The sequence below is a fragment of the Protopterus annectens genome, chromosome 5.part0 (genome assembly GCF_019279795.1).
Source record: "Protopterus annectens isolate FY-2018-M chromosome 5.part0, PAN1.0, whole genome shotgun sequence".
Taxonomy (NCBI): domain Eukaryota; kingdom Metazoa; phylum Chordata; order Ceratodontiformes; family Protopteridae; genus Protopterus; species Protopterus annectens.
In genome coordinates, this window is record NC_056735.1 from 587,270,561 (window position 1) to 587,286,194 (window position 15,634).

The 15,634-nt window shown below is 39.2% G+C and overlaps 1 protein-coding gene across 3 annotated transcripts in view; it reads right to left on the reverse strand.

The window, feature by feature from the left end:
- The window catches only part of NLGN4X (neuroligin 4 X-linked), a 2,032,144-nt gene that overhangs the window by 1,098,234 nt on the left and 918,276 nt on the right, over positions 1-15,634 (reverse strand). The gene's annotated exons all lie outside the window — the stretch shown is intronic.

Below are 15,634 nucleotides of genomic sequence, written 5' to 3' on the forward strand. Positions count from 1 at the left end.
ACTTATCCAATGTTCCAGTTCGAGGGGACATCCCAGCAAATATCCCTATTCCTGAGAATATCCCCAAGAGCCCTAAAGCAGATCATTCACCACTGACTGTCTCTGTTACTAAACCCAGTCCTAACTGTTACATTACTTGATCAGGTCGCATTTGCAGACCTTGTAGGAGATACACAGCAACTTGGACATGAATGTTGTTTATTTGTTATTGTCTATATAATTTGCATGCCTATTCAAATGCCATTATCATTGCAAGACAGCTCAGTAAAGAGGGAGGATGTGCATCCTAGTATGCATGTATCTTTAAGAAGGTTTCCAGTGAGCTAGCATGTGTATATAAATATTGAGCATGTGCAAGCAAGAAAGCCATTCTGTAGTGAGCTGCAGAGGTGTAAGGATGTATGTATGTGTAGTAGTCAGTCAATTAGTTAGTTTGTTTATATTTTACATTTCTGCTATCAATCCTGGTGTGCTGTATGTAATAAAGTATATAAACGAACACCTGAGCTTCTTCTTCTTAACTAACTACATAAGACAAGCGACAGCTGACACAAATGTAGTCAGTGTGTCTGAATAAAAAAGACAGGCAGGCAGAAATGTAGCTAATTATTAAATGGCCACTGAAATACAAAGACCTGCAAGCCTCATGAATGCCTCATGTACCTGGTGTGTGTGTGTGTGTGTGTGTGTGTGTGTGTGTGTGTGTGTGTGTGTGTGCGTGCGTGCGTGCGTGCGTGTGTGTGTGTGTGTCTGTATATGCACTTGATGTGAAATGTGTATGTGAGTGTCTGCATGAACACAGCCAAGCTCTGTGTTAGTACTATGTCCTGGCATGTCGGAAAGATAGGTGTGAGCTATGCATGGTAGAGGTATCAGTTCATCATCACCATCCCAGACTGCGAGAACTGGCTCTTCCTGGCATGTCCATGCTCATGTTCAGAACAAAATAGGATAAAAATTGTGGTAAAACAGAGTCAGAATCCACAAATCCAAAATGCCAAAAAGAAAGGAAGACTCTGTAATGTTATTTGGAACCACTGTGTATGAGAGAAATGATTTTAGAAAGATGTATTATCGCTCTAAAAATGAATATAATGCATTTCTTAAACTCCAAGTGAGTAATAAAATTATAATTAAAGAAGCTGACAAAGGGGGAGCTGTAGTAATTATAATTCAGAATGATTATTGTGCTTCCATGAATAATTTGTTGGTGGACAGGAAAGCTTTCCATCATATTAATAATTGTGATATTTCTAAGTTCATTCATAATATTAGCATGTGCATTTATGAACTTCAGGTTATGAATGACATCTCTGTGGAGACTTTTAACTACTCTACTGTTTCTTGTCTTGTTATTCTGGTTCTATATAGCCTTACAAAAATCCATAAATCATTATCTAGCCCCCCAATGTGACCTATCGTTTCTGGTAGTGGATGGGCCATAGAACCAATTTCTCTATATTTACAGGACGTATTAAGAAAATATTTAATTTATGTTAAAAGTTTCATCAAGGATACTGGTGACAATTTGCTCCAGCTCTCTGAGCAGTTTTAGTCTACTTCAGACCATGATTTTATGTTTGTTACCTTAGATATTAAATCTCTTTTTAATGTAATTCCTAATTAGTATGGAATAGATGCTATTAGAGAAATTTTATGTGCGTATGTTTCCTTAAAGCAAGAGAAATTGAAACAGTTTGTGAACTATTAGAGCTTGTTCTATCCAACAATGTTTTTATGTTTGATGGACAGTTATACCATCAGATTGCTGGCATAGCAATGGCTACTCCGATTGCTAATATATATGCTAACCTTACTTTGAGTATGTGGGAGGAAAAATATGTTTATAATGGCCCTGAGAATTTTAAAAGGAATGTTGCATTTTTAAGCGCTTTGTTGATAATGTCTTTTTAATTTGTAAGGGCTCTGAAAATGAACTTAATGATTTTGTTACTTATTTAAATCAAACCACTGAGTTTTTAAGTTTGAAATGACATTTCAAAGAATGAGATTCACTTTTAAGATGTCAATTTGGAAATAAGTGTTGCTGAGATTAAAACAAGCATACATAGAAAAAGCTGTACATGCTAATAAATATTTATATAATACTAGTATGCATGCTTCCCATGTTTTTAAAGGCATTGTCACGAGCCAGCTTACACAAGCTAGGCATTTAAACACTGATTTTGTTAAATGCATTGATCAGGTGGCACAAATGACTTTTGAGTTTAAGGAGAGGGGCTATAACCCACACACTTTGGAAAGAACTAAAAATGAGGTTTTCTTGGAAAGAGAAGGTATAGCCAAACTCCATTTCTCTGATAATAATAATAATAGTGATCAAATTATTTCCAACAATAAGTCTAGTAAACCACTTCATCATTTAATGACATACAGCAGATGCACAAATTCTGTGTGGGACATAATTTCTAACAACTGAGACATTTTATATATCCTGCCTGAACTTAAAGTATCTAGGAGGCACTCCTGATTTTACATACAGGAAATGGCCCAATTTAAAAAGGTGTTTTTTGTTATAAGGACTGTCCCTCTAGAATATGCTAAAAAGCCTTCTATAAGCCAGGAACTGCTCCCCGTTATAAGTGTTCATGCTGTGATTACATTTGTGCTGATAATACTTTTATACATCTTTATAATCTTATAAACTTTTAATTTTATATGCTCTGCAATGTGTAATACCTCATTTATTATTTATTTAGCTACCTGTAACAGCTGTAAGTGTTTTTAAATAGGTAAATCTGCCCAAAAATTAAAAGAAAGAATTACTGAGCATAAATCAGAGATATGTAGGGGGGTGCTGACTAATGATTTGGCTAAGCATTTGATAGATACAGTTGAACAACAAGAGTTTGTTTTTAGAGTTGTTGAGACATTTCAAAGAAAAAGCAGAGGTGTAGATGTTAATAATGTTTTAGAATTGAGGGAGTATGATTGGATTACCTACATGCATGCTGATGGGACACATGGTCCAGCATAAAACTTGCACTTAGACGTAAACAGTTATGCTTAAGATAAAAGCATTTTTTAGAATGATTTTATAAGTATCTGTATATTGTTAAATGTCTTTTATATATTTTTTACATTTATATGTCTTTAAGAAATCTTAATTAGGATTTGATTGGTTGTGCAATTTGATTGTTTGGGCTGTGGGACTTGTACTATTTAATATGTGTTGGTGAACCTTACTTTGTTACACTGATGAAGTATTTTATCTGAAAGCTTTGCTTAATAAAGGTTCCAGATAACATTACAGAGTCTTCCTTTCTATTTGACGTCCATGCCAATGTTCAGATGTGCTGGTGCTACCTGAACATGAGTGATGTTTGCTGGATGAACTCTCCTCACAACTATTCCCAGGTCAAGGACCTGGTAACCTATCATGTCTAGGTGTGGACATCTCAACCACTGCAAAGCAGTGGAAGTAGTGCCACTATCGGAGTGGGATCATGCACGGCCACTGTGGATAACAACAGATGATGTTGTAGACCTACGGCCACGTGCATGCTTTCCCCCTCTAGGCAGACATTCCATCACAGATGTTGCCCATTCCATCATGTCAGTCATCTGATCCATTAATTTGACCACATGGCAGAGCGAGTCACACATATTGACTGGTACCATATCTAGAACTCTAAGCATGTCCTCAGAGGCCCTAGCAGAATGTGCCTGTGCCTCCATTATTGTCCTAAGCATTCGGGTGGCACGTAATGATGTTCCAGGATCAGGTAGAAAGTGGACAACTGGCCTCCTCTGAGCACCCTGACCAACCCTCTTTTGAGGCAACCCCACCACACTTTGGCTACAGCCAGAGTTAACCATCCTTGATGCCATAGTAACCATACTACCCTGATCAAGTGTGTCACCCTCAACCTGTCCAATATCTGAGGGCTCAGTGGAATGAGTATGCATAGGCATGCTGACTATGCCTGTAGGAAAAACATGGGATCTGTGAGTAACGACATCATTGTTAGATTTGACCTCTGCACCCCCCCCCAATGTACTTCTGTTTGGCCACCAGCATCATCAGATCCTACCAGTACTCTGACATGAGGTGGTAGGAGTCCTACACTTCTACTGTCAGGAGCACCTGTGATAATAAGCAACAAATGCAAGAATGAAAATTCCTACTATTCTAAAGACAAGTGTCTGGAGCATTTCTCCCTGGGCCTCAGCTGAAAACAGGCTCTGTTGAACCTAGTCAGACTTTCCCAGTCAACAAATTTTAAATAAATAAATAAATACTACATTGAATATTAAACCATTATATATGATAACAAAGTAACAGTGGTCACACAATTGCTGATTGTACAGCAATACAGACACTCACTACACCCTCATCCCACATATGAATAGTTATATATGTAAAGAATGGTCAATAATAATCAAATAAACATTTGCTTATCATGTACTGATGTCTCCACATTTTGCAGGGAGGATGGTCCTGGAACAAATGAAGCCAGGAAAAGATGGCAATTAAGCATCACAATGGAAATACCATGGGAGGACAGTGAGTATACAATCACCTATATGTCCTGTAAGAAGTAGCTGAAAATGAAACTTGGTTGAGATGTCCATCCACACTAATGTGTACAGAACAACTCTCTTGTATAACTCTATTTACTTATCAATAGGTGCAGATACAAAAATACTTACAGGAAGTTTTAGTCAAATTATATATTTTATTCTACAAGCAAATGTAAAACTTGTCATATGTAAGCTGACCTGGAAGCTGCATCTGGGACACACTTGTCATCCCAGCCACATCAACACTGAAATCAAGTACACAATGGGAATTTTCCACTGAGCTGTCTGGGCTTCTACCAGTGGACAGGAACTTCTGATTTGGCGTCACTGGGGGCTAGGTAACAGGTCCACCCCCTGTAGCCAGTTGTTTTTGGGCAGCTACAGCTGCTCTCTTCCAGGCAAATGAAATTATATTAGTGGCCTGATGCCATGCCTGTTCATAATTTTTGCTGCAATCTCCTAGTGCATTGACATCATTGACTGGTTCCAATTTTTTCATTCTGGCAGCCATATCCCCACATCCTCTATCAAGCAAAAAGGCTCCATGGCACCTTTGAGACTGTATTATCACCTAATTTTCTGTGTCTCTGAAAGAGGCTTTCTGTGGATTTGTAGGTTTGGTAACCGTAATCCCATGTGACATAACAAGAGTAGGATAAAACAGATAAATGCCACATAACTGATGTATTACTTAGAAAAAATATTCAGTCTGTGTACCTTTTGTCAACATTAAGTATTTAAAACACACATTTTATTTAGTACAACTAAAGGTAAGTTGGTTGTCCCACCTCCCCCTCACACACAAGCAAAGATTCATATAAACCAAGGAATACCACATAAGTAATGTGTCTATGTGTTTCCCGCAGAAATATCAGGATGCATAAACATTTTCAACAGAAAAGCACTCAGAACACACTTTTCTTTTTGGAACACAGAATGGCAGTTGGCTCCCCACCTCCAAAACACTAAACAAATGAAGATTTGTACAAAGCAAGGAATTCCACATAAGTGAATGTGTATATGCTTTCCACACAATTTTCAAGATGTGTAAACATTCTCAACAGAAAAATCAATTTATGAATGCCAGTCCTGTCTCACTGTACAAACCACTCCTGTGGAGATTTCTCTGGGTCATCTCAGAAGCATAACACCAATTACAGTGACACATACATAACATTTCTTTCAAATTACATAGAATACTAAAAAAATAAAAAATTAAAAATAATAGTTATGCTGAAAGTGTAACCTGTCCATTTCTGAAATGCAAATGCTTGCAAAAAAAGTGTGTGCTAACAGTGAAGTATAAGAAATGCATGTAGATAAAAGTTCCATTTTCAGCAGGATGTATAAATGAATTTGAAACATTTTACAAAATTTAGAATGTACTTAAATAATACAAGCATACCTTAGTCAAACTATAAGCCTTCTCTGCAGATAATTTACCTTCAATGGAATACCATTTTTATGTTTTGTCCAAATACACAACCCCCTCATCTTCAAGTTCCCTAGCTACACAGTTACATTTTTGTAGTATAGATTCAGCCCTCTGAGCACTGTGAATATGCAAATGAGGTGTGAACACATTAGAATTTCTGAATACCAAACTTTTGACTTTGTGCATCAGATGTAAACATAGTGCAGGCTCTACACCATTGTTAGTTGCTAAAGATTTGCAACTGTGAATGAGTAGTGTGAGAAAAAGGGAAAGCCCAAACAACAGCAATTCACACAATATTCACCACAGTGGGTATGTTGTTGAGGATAAAGTGTGGAAATAAATTCAGCAATTTTTTAAATGAAACAAAACAGCATGCATTTATCATTTTCAGTTAAAAATAGCAAAACTCTCATGTCATTGATAAAAACTATCATTCACTGTCATGTATTTTTATCATACCTTTAAAGAAAAATGCTAGAAAATGTACCATAGACTGCATGTCTGAGAATACAGCAGAACTAAGGGAATAATGAACACAATAATAAGAGAAGGCAGAGTTGGATTTCTGCAAACATAATTCATAATGGTTGTGTGATCACTCATTGCACTAAATATGTAAGCCAGGCATGTACAACTGAGAATGTCCAAGTGTATGTCCTGTTAATACTTTAGAGGAAATATGAGTTGCTTGGATGCACATGATTTGACTGCTGCTGCAAACCTATGTCTGTGGGAAGGAGAGAGAACACACTCCAACTTGTTTTGTAATTTTATTACTCTGATAGGTCAGATCCAGAGCTGTGTAATTGTTTAGCATGTGGGTAACTGACTTTTTTTTTCCTTTAAAATTTTCAAGGTGGCTTATCACAAACATGTTCAAATGCATAAAAAAATTATGTCATTTGCCTTAAGAAGCGCAAACATGCTTAGCAGCATTGTGCTGCAGTCAGCACTGTGGATGAAAATGACAGCAGAAATTGCACCTTTAATGCAAATGTATGTGTAGCACAAGGTGTAAAGACATTAAAGTACACAAAAGAGAAGACAGGTAGGTTGTGGTTCAAGTTCCACAAGATTATTTTTCTGAGAAATGATCATAATGAGTATTAACAGAAATAATTTATAACTGCTTTTGCCTCTGCACATTACTCTCCTGTGTGCAAACAGGGTTCACTGCTGAAGAAAAAAAAATGAGCTGGATTTGAACACTGTGTTAACTGCTCTGACTACAAGCTTATTGCTCTTATACCTGCTGCCACAGGGAAAGCTATGCAGCAGGCGCCATTTTTATACTCAGTACTGTCCAGAATGCTGACTGTCATGCATCGCCACTTTGCCTGTTTGCACGAAGATAGATGAACCAATAGAGAATAATAGCTTTTCCCTTTGGGAAAACTCAGTTCCCACTAATTACCACATTGATGGTAGCCCACTGAACACTGAAGACATTATAAGAGATCCAGGGACACAGGTTACCAAGGGTTTTGCATCCAGGAAAAAGAGATCATCATCTCTCTCTACTCTTCCCTCATTAGACCAGTCATTGAGTATTATGCCCCATTTGGCATGTACCTCACTAAACACCTGCAACAGCTGGAAAGGCCACAAAAGTACCTCATGAAGAGGACCTAGGCCTTAAACACATGCCCTGCATAAACAGACTGAAAAAACTCCAGCTTTTCTCTGTCTCTTATCATCTATTAAGAGGTGATCTCTGCTTGACTTACAAAGCCCTGTCTGATCCAGCCCTGTTAAAAATGTTACACCTAAAGAAATCCCAATCCCTCCGCACCACACACTCCAGCGACCTCAACCTCATTACCACAATCAACAGAACATGCTGGAGGGATAGGTTCATAACCCAGAGACTGTCCATGATCTGGAATAGACTTCCCATACATGTCAAGCAGAGCACTTCACTGGCTCTTTTCAAGAGAAATCTTGATGAGTGGATGGGAAATAGAAAGTTTACCCCTGGGGATCACTATGGTGGCTCTACTTGATAGAGCACCGAAACTAGCAGGGGCATGATGCCAGGGCACTTCTATGGGCTAGGCTTGTAAAGGCTCCAGGGTCTAGTACACACCTATGAAATATTTCTATTGTCCTACTTAAGCAGAAAAAAAAACATGTTTGCTCATCACTTCACTACTTGTTAACAGGGAAGGCAATAATAACAGTTCTTAATGTCATAAAAGTTATGACATATCAATTCCAATATAAACTACAGTATGAACAGCATGGCGTCTATCAGCTATTACACCTATAGTATATATTCATTACTATTTCTGAAGTTCAAGTTGTAGTCATGAAATGTGAATCTTACATGCTCAAAAACTTTGCCATAATTTGAGTAAATCAGTTTCTCCTACTATCATCTTCTCTTCAACAGACACTGATGATATCATCTGCTATAAAGTGTTCTCTGACAATATGAAAATCAGACTTGTGCCATGGTACTGGAATTAAGTACTGTGTTCTGTAGCTAGTGTAAATAGCTACATAGGGGTTCCATTCTCACTGCAGTCAAATTGTGTGTGTGTGTGTGTGTGTGTGTGTGTGTGTGTGTGTGTGTGTGTGTGTTCATTCAGCTATTAGTCTGGAGACAATTTTTAAAAAGGCATGTGAGACCACAGCTATGCAATGCACTCCTAGGATCATGGGATCATAGGAAGTTAATGGGATAATGGCCCTAGGGCCCTTATAAGGCTAGCCAAGTTCTACCTTTATTTCCACCATCAGCACCAAATGCCCCTGTCCAAGAGGGACACAGGTGGAACCCCTGGGGTTAATTTATGGTTACCCATCCAATCGTCCAGATTGTGTTTGAAGAGGGCCAATTAGGTGCTCTGTTTGACATGAAGTGGGATTCTGTTCCAAAGGTGTGATAACCTCTGGGAGACAAATCTGTCTTTCCATCAGGTTCTATTAATGTCACATACCAGGTTAAGGTCTTTAGAGTGAGTGACTCGTGTACCATTTGATTTGTGGATATGCAGCATTTCCAGTAAAGCAGGGAAAGAGATTAAATAGATAAAAAAAACACTGCAAAACTTAACAAGAAGTGATTTAATATGAATTAAGCACTTTCGACCATTAACTGGTTTTCTTCAGAATAAAAACATTTACCTAATAAACTTTTTAAAACCATCCATTCAATGCAAGGCAGAAATCGCCTCTGAGTAGTATGTATGAAACAAGAGAAAAGTGACAGTGATTTCAGATGATCCACATAGAACAGATGGTGAAGACCTAGAATTTTCCTTGTGAGGAACCTTTGAGGTCTCTCCAACTGCTGCAGGTGCTTGAAAAGGTACATACGAAAAAGGGCGTTGTACTCAATTATTGGCCTGATGATGGAACAGTAAAGGGAGGTTACAACTTCTTTTTTTCTGGAGGCAATACCCTTACTTATGAGATGAGCATTATAAAATGCTCTTCTTACCACTGTGGTGACATGGTGATCAAAGGTAAAGTTGTTGTCAACCCGTGTGCCCAGGTCTCTCACCACTGAGTGTGTACTTAACGTGTTGCTATTGATGTGGTAGTTAGCAGGAACATCGCTCTTACCAAAATGGATGATAATACATTTTGTTGCATTGAGTTTAAGGCCATGACTTTGGCACCAATCATTTGTTTGTGTAAGACCCTCTTGTAGGAAGTTGACATCATTTGGAGATTTTATGACTGCTCCCAGTTTGCAGTTATCAGCAAACTTAGTCAGCCACAGACCTTTAGTTTTTGCTTGTACTTCATATAAATAGATTCCAAACAGTAGATGTCCCAGGAATGATCCCTGGGGAACACTACTTGTTACAGGCCTGCTGTTGGAGGTGGATTCCCCTATTTTGATTATATGTATTCTATCAGTGAGCCAGTTATCTCCCCATCTAATGATATAAGGGTTGAAACCTAGTTCGGTGACTTTGTCAATGATGCCTGAGTGAGGGATAGTGTCAAAAGCCTTGGCTAAGTCTAGGTAGGCTGCATGCACAGTTTTCCCCTCATCCAGGGCCTTGGTGACTCTTTCAAAGAAGACCACCAGGTTTAACAGGCATGATCTCCATTTGACAAATCAAAACTGAGTAGGATCAAGTGTTTCTGAACTCGTTCAATTGCTGTGTGTGTCCACTTCTTATTCTCAACATACAGTGATGATGTCATCCGATCTAAAGTACACTCTGACAGTACTGCACTCAGATATCTGGGTTGACAAGAGCATTAAAACTGATGTGTTCTCTAGCTTGTGTAGATAGGTAGTATGTGGTTCTAATCTCACAGCAGGAAACTTGTGTGTGTGCTCATTCAAATCTGAGTGTGGAGATAATTTTACACCAAGAAGTGGCTCCACATCTATGTCACACATTCCTCCAAACATTTTGTTCTCAGCATTCTTTGATTCTGTCATCTTCTATAAAGTGCACTGTGACAATGTAAAGTCAGACATCTGTGGCGGTGTTACTGTAGCATTGCATGGAATCTAATTTGCATACCTACACAGGCCTAATGTTCAAATCTGACCTCATTCAACTGCTGTGTGTGTGGTTGCTGGTGAATTACAACCAGAATATGATCTTTTGAATCACCTTTTTTCCTTCTGCTATCATAAGAACCTTCTGCAGAACACTGAAGGATGTCATCATCTCAAAGATGCATACATACATCGTGAAGCACAGCCTTTCCATGACCCTCTTCCAGCCATCTGCAGACCACTGGATGCGTGATTGCTATTTCTGTCATGGGTTATGCATGTCACATGTAGGCAGAGGCTGTATGTAATATAATCAAACACTTACACACATATGCATGTGTGTAAGTGTTTGATTATATTGCATACAAAGGGAAGGTCAGAAGGAGTTGCATTGTGTCTTTGTGGACTTGGAGAAAGCATATGATAGGGTGCCTAGAGAGGAGTTGTGGTATTGTATGAGGAAGTTAGGAGTGACAGAGAAGTATGTAAGAGTGGTACAGGATATATATGAGGGTAGTGTGACAGTATTGAAGTCTGCAGTGGGAGTGACAGATCCGTTTAAGGTGGAGGTGGGATTACATCAAGGATCAGCTCAAGCCCTTTCTTATTTGCAATGGTGATGGACAGGTTGACAGACGAGATCAGACAGGAGGCCCCATGGACTATGTTGTTTGTAGATGACATTGTGATCTGTAGTGAGAGTAGGGACCAGGTTGAGGAGACCCTGGAGAGGTGGAGATATGCTCTAGAGAGGAGAGGAATGAAGGTCAGCAGGACTAAGAATATGTGTGTGTGAATGAGAGGAAGGATAGAGGAATGGCAAGGATGCAGGTAGTTAACTTGGCGAAGGTGGATGAGTTTAAGTACTTGGGATCAACAGTTCAGAGTAATGGTGAGTGTGGAAGAGAGGTGAAGAAGAGAGTACAGTCAGGGTGGAATGGGTGGAGAAGAGTGTCAGGAGTGATTTGTGACAGATGGGTACCAGTAAGAGTGAAAGGGAAGGCCTACAAAGGGTAGTGAGACCAGCTATGTTATATGGGTTGGAGACAATGGCACTGACAAAAAGGCAGGAGTCAGAGCTGGAAGTGGCAGAGTTAAAGATGTTAAGATTTGCACTGTGTGTGACAAGGATGGACAGGATTAGGAATCAGTATATTAGAGGGTCAGCTCAGGTTGGATGGTTTGGAGACAAAGTCAGAGAGGTATGATTGCGTAGGTTTGGACATGTGCTGAGGAGGGATGATGGGTATATTGGGAAAAGGATGCTAAGGATGGAGCTGCCAGGTAAGAGGAAAAGAGAAAGGCCTAAGATAAGGTTTGTGGATGTGGTGAGAGAGGACATGCAGGCAGTTGGTGTGACAGAGCAATATGCAGAGGACAGGAAGAAATGGAAACAAATGATTTGCTGTGGCGACCGCTAACGGGAACTGCCGTAAGAGAAGAAGACTTACACACATATGCATGTACAATTATCATCTTCCATCATATGGATATATTGAATTGTGTTTAAAGCCTAGAACAATGGCTATGCTTTTATGTGATGAAGGCCATTACCCAATAGTGTCCTATGACACTATAAAGATTGGCCATGTCAATGTCTCTGTCATTTGCCTGTACTGTGTTAAGGTGTGGCTCGACTGTAGCTCAACAGCAGTATATTCCAGTCTGAGATTTGACATAATGTATTGATGGCCACTGCTGACATGTGATTAAATGTTCCTTCCATAACCTCTGTAGCAATATGCCTCCTGAGGACTGTTGCTATGAGATGGTGCTATGTATATTCTTGACTTATTAAGGCATGTGTTCGTGAACTGGAGTATATTTACATTCTACATATTTCTCATTCAACCATCACAGTGACACTTACAGTATGGCACGTGTGCATGTGTATACCAACCATCATGAAATGCTATGTAACATACAGCAATATTACATTATGCTAATTACATGGGCAGATACACCTTGTTTCATCCAAATATTGTAATGTTGGTATACACACAAACATATAACCATTTCAGCTTCACTTTCAACCTTGGGGAATTCATTATATGCACAAGTGTGTTGCTATCACAATGATTATTCAGGTGTTTCCCAACAGCATTGTGTGACTGCCAACATTTGTGTCTTTAACTCTTCTGTATGAACCATATCCACCTCATTTGTAATGTGGCCATATATTGTATTAGACCCCTCACACACATCTTTCCAATGGAAGTACAACATCTTAAGTGGAATACACAGCTATACCCACAGATGGTTGTGGATGGCACCAGCAATGCTTATCTGAAGGCAACAGACAACCTCCTAGCTGACAGATTTGGATCAAACTTCATTCACCTGTCCCCACTGGTCATTACCCAAAGTAAAACATTACTCAGCATATAGTCTCAAGAGAACAGATTATCTGTGTGCTCTCTGAGGCTAAATACACTGCATCAATGAGCCCTGATAACATCCCATATTGCCTTATCTGTAAATTAAAAGATGACCTAGCAGACACAGTTGGATCCCTACTTAAACACAGCCTCAAGACAGGCTATTTTCTTGCAGAATGGTGGACAGCAACAGTCATTTGGCTGAAGAAGGGGTGACTATCACCAAACACAGGGAATTTTAGACACATAAGTCTGACTAACCTCAAAAGTAAGCCAATTAAAAGAATCATCTTGGACCTTATCAACAAGAACATAGGTAACCTCCCGACTGTAACAAACCCATTTTTGATTTGTTAAATCTAGATCAGTGGTATGTGATTTGGTACTCAGGTAGATAGTAACTGAAAGTTCAACCACCATCTGTCCATAGTGGTAACAAATGCCTTCTATGTGGCACAATTCATAAGTATGAGTATGTTATCCAGTTCAAAGGACATTCTAATTCCATTGTGCTTAGCCCTCATCAGAACAGTAATTGAGAACAATGCATCCTTTTGCATATAACTCACCACACATCTGCAACAGCTGGAGCAATAGCAGAGATTTTGCACAAGAAAGATACAGGGTGTAAAGGACAAGTCCTATGTGGGAAATATTGAAACCCATATCACTGTATTCTGTCTGAAGTACAGGGCAGTCCACAGTCTGGCTATGACAGAAATATTACACACTGGTGAAACAAACTGCATGAGGTTCACTAGTTCCAAGGATGTTAACCTAGCTTCTGACATAATAAATCATTTTGGAGAGATAGAAACATGTCACAGACTCTACCCCTTCTCTGGAAGAAGCTTCCCATTCATGTAAAGTAAGGCCTTTCCTGACCCTATTCAAGTGCAGCCTTCTTCAATGAACAGATGATGGAAACTGTCCTCCTGGTGTTGTGCCCATGTCCCTCATGGATAAATAACATAGCATAGGCTCATAACTGAGTGAACTTTTTTTTATTTAAAATTGAGGAACACATGTTAAATGTGGGCAGGTGTTTATGTCATCATGGACCATTAGCCTAGCACTATCCTGTAAACCTATGAAGCTATGAAATTCAATTGTATCTATAGTGTGATTGTATAGCATCAGGGATATAACATTTCATCACATCAGTATTACTACTTGATACGTAGCCACGGTGGTACAGCGTTAGCATTGTTGCCTCATAGCAAGAGGTTCTCCTGTTCGATTCTCGTCTGGAGTGCCATCTGTGTGGAGTTTGCATGTCCTCACCATGGATGGGTGGCCTCCAAAAGACATGTGTGAATGGGCGTGCCTTTTCTGAAGGTTGGGCGTTGGGCTGGCAACTCGGCACCAGAAAAATCTACTGCCAATCATTAGCGGACCGGAGTTCCGCTGTGGCGACTCCTAACCGGGAAAAGCCGAAAAGACAAACAAACAGTATTACTACTTGATAGTTTGCATGAACACATATGCATACATGTCATTATTTCGTGCCAGTATAGCATTTTCACTGGCAGTGTCAAGGAGTCAATGATTGTGTGGCACATTTTGAGGTTTGACACATGCTTTTAGAGTGTGCTCCATGCATTGTTTGGAATGTGAACAATATCACAATTATGACTTCCTCGCTCACTGACACTTGACTATGCACTGCTGTAGTTTCTGTGCACATGGCCATAGGTGATGCATTGTCATCAGTCTCACATATGGCTGTAGCATACATTATGATACACCAGTTCTTAATTCATGCACCAATTATAGATGATTTTGACAATATTCATTGCTACTACATGTGGCAGATGCATGCAATACACAAATGTGTGTTGGAAATCAGCTCATAATAGTGTGCTGTTGGTAAATGTCGTTATCCTTATGGCTGATACCTATGTCAGCTAGGGATGGTTCAGTCAAATGTACTACATTTGGCACAGCAAGCTTGCACACATCTTGTTGCCCATACAGAGCTATTCTTTGTTATGAACACTTATTACGAACTGACAGTACAGACTTCCCTTCAAGGTGTTGTACAAGATACATTTCTGCTACTTCTTACTTTGCAGAACCCATTAAATACAGAGATCATTGACAACATTCATGCCATGTGTTTGATTCTTGCATGTATGGCTTGTGGATTATGTGTCTCCAAGTTACCACTATGCCATTTAACCCCTCCAAAGATGTTTTTTTTTTTTGGAAAAGGGGTGATGAATTCCCCTTATAGAATACTGGCAGTCATTACACTTGTACATGTCTGTTCCTGCAGAACATGTATAATAACTTAAACTCACGTATTTTGTCAATGTGACAGATTAATATTGTTAATATTTTAAAATTGTTTTTGATTTTGCATGCTTCTCTCAGCAGTTGTCCGTGAGACTGTATGTCTCCATGATTGGTTGTGAGGTAAGCTGACATTTCAATCAAGTCATTTTGCAGATCTGCACAATGGGTTTATATTATAGCTGTGAAACCTCACATATGCGAATACGGAAACGTCGACACATATTGAGTGAACCGCAAAAACACCAAACGTCCTGAACCGCAAAATTCAAAATGTCAGATCGGCATAGTTGGCCAACCCCACCACCCACTATTTACTACCTACCAAAACAAAGTAAATAATCCACATACATACATACACTTAACAAAACCCTACTTCTAACCCTAAACTAAAGCTTACATATATTACTATGTATGCACTTACCTTAACCCGCACCCTAACCCTAAGTTCTGTAACTATTGCACACTTACCTTAAGTAGTTATATCGGAGAAGGGCCAACTATGAC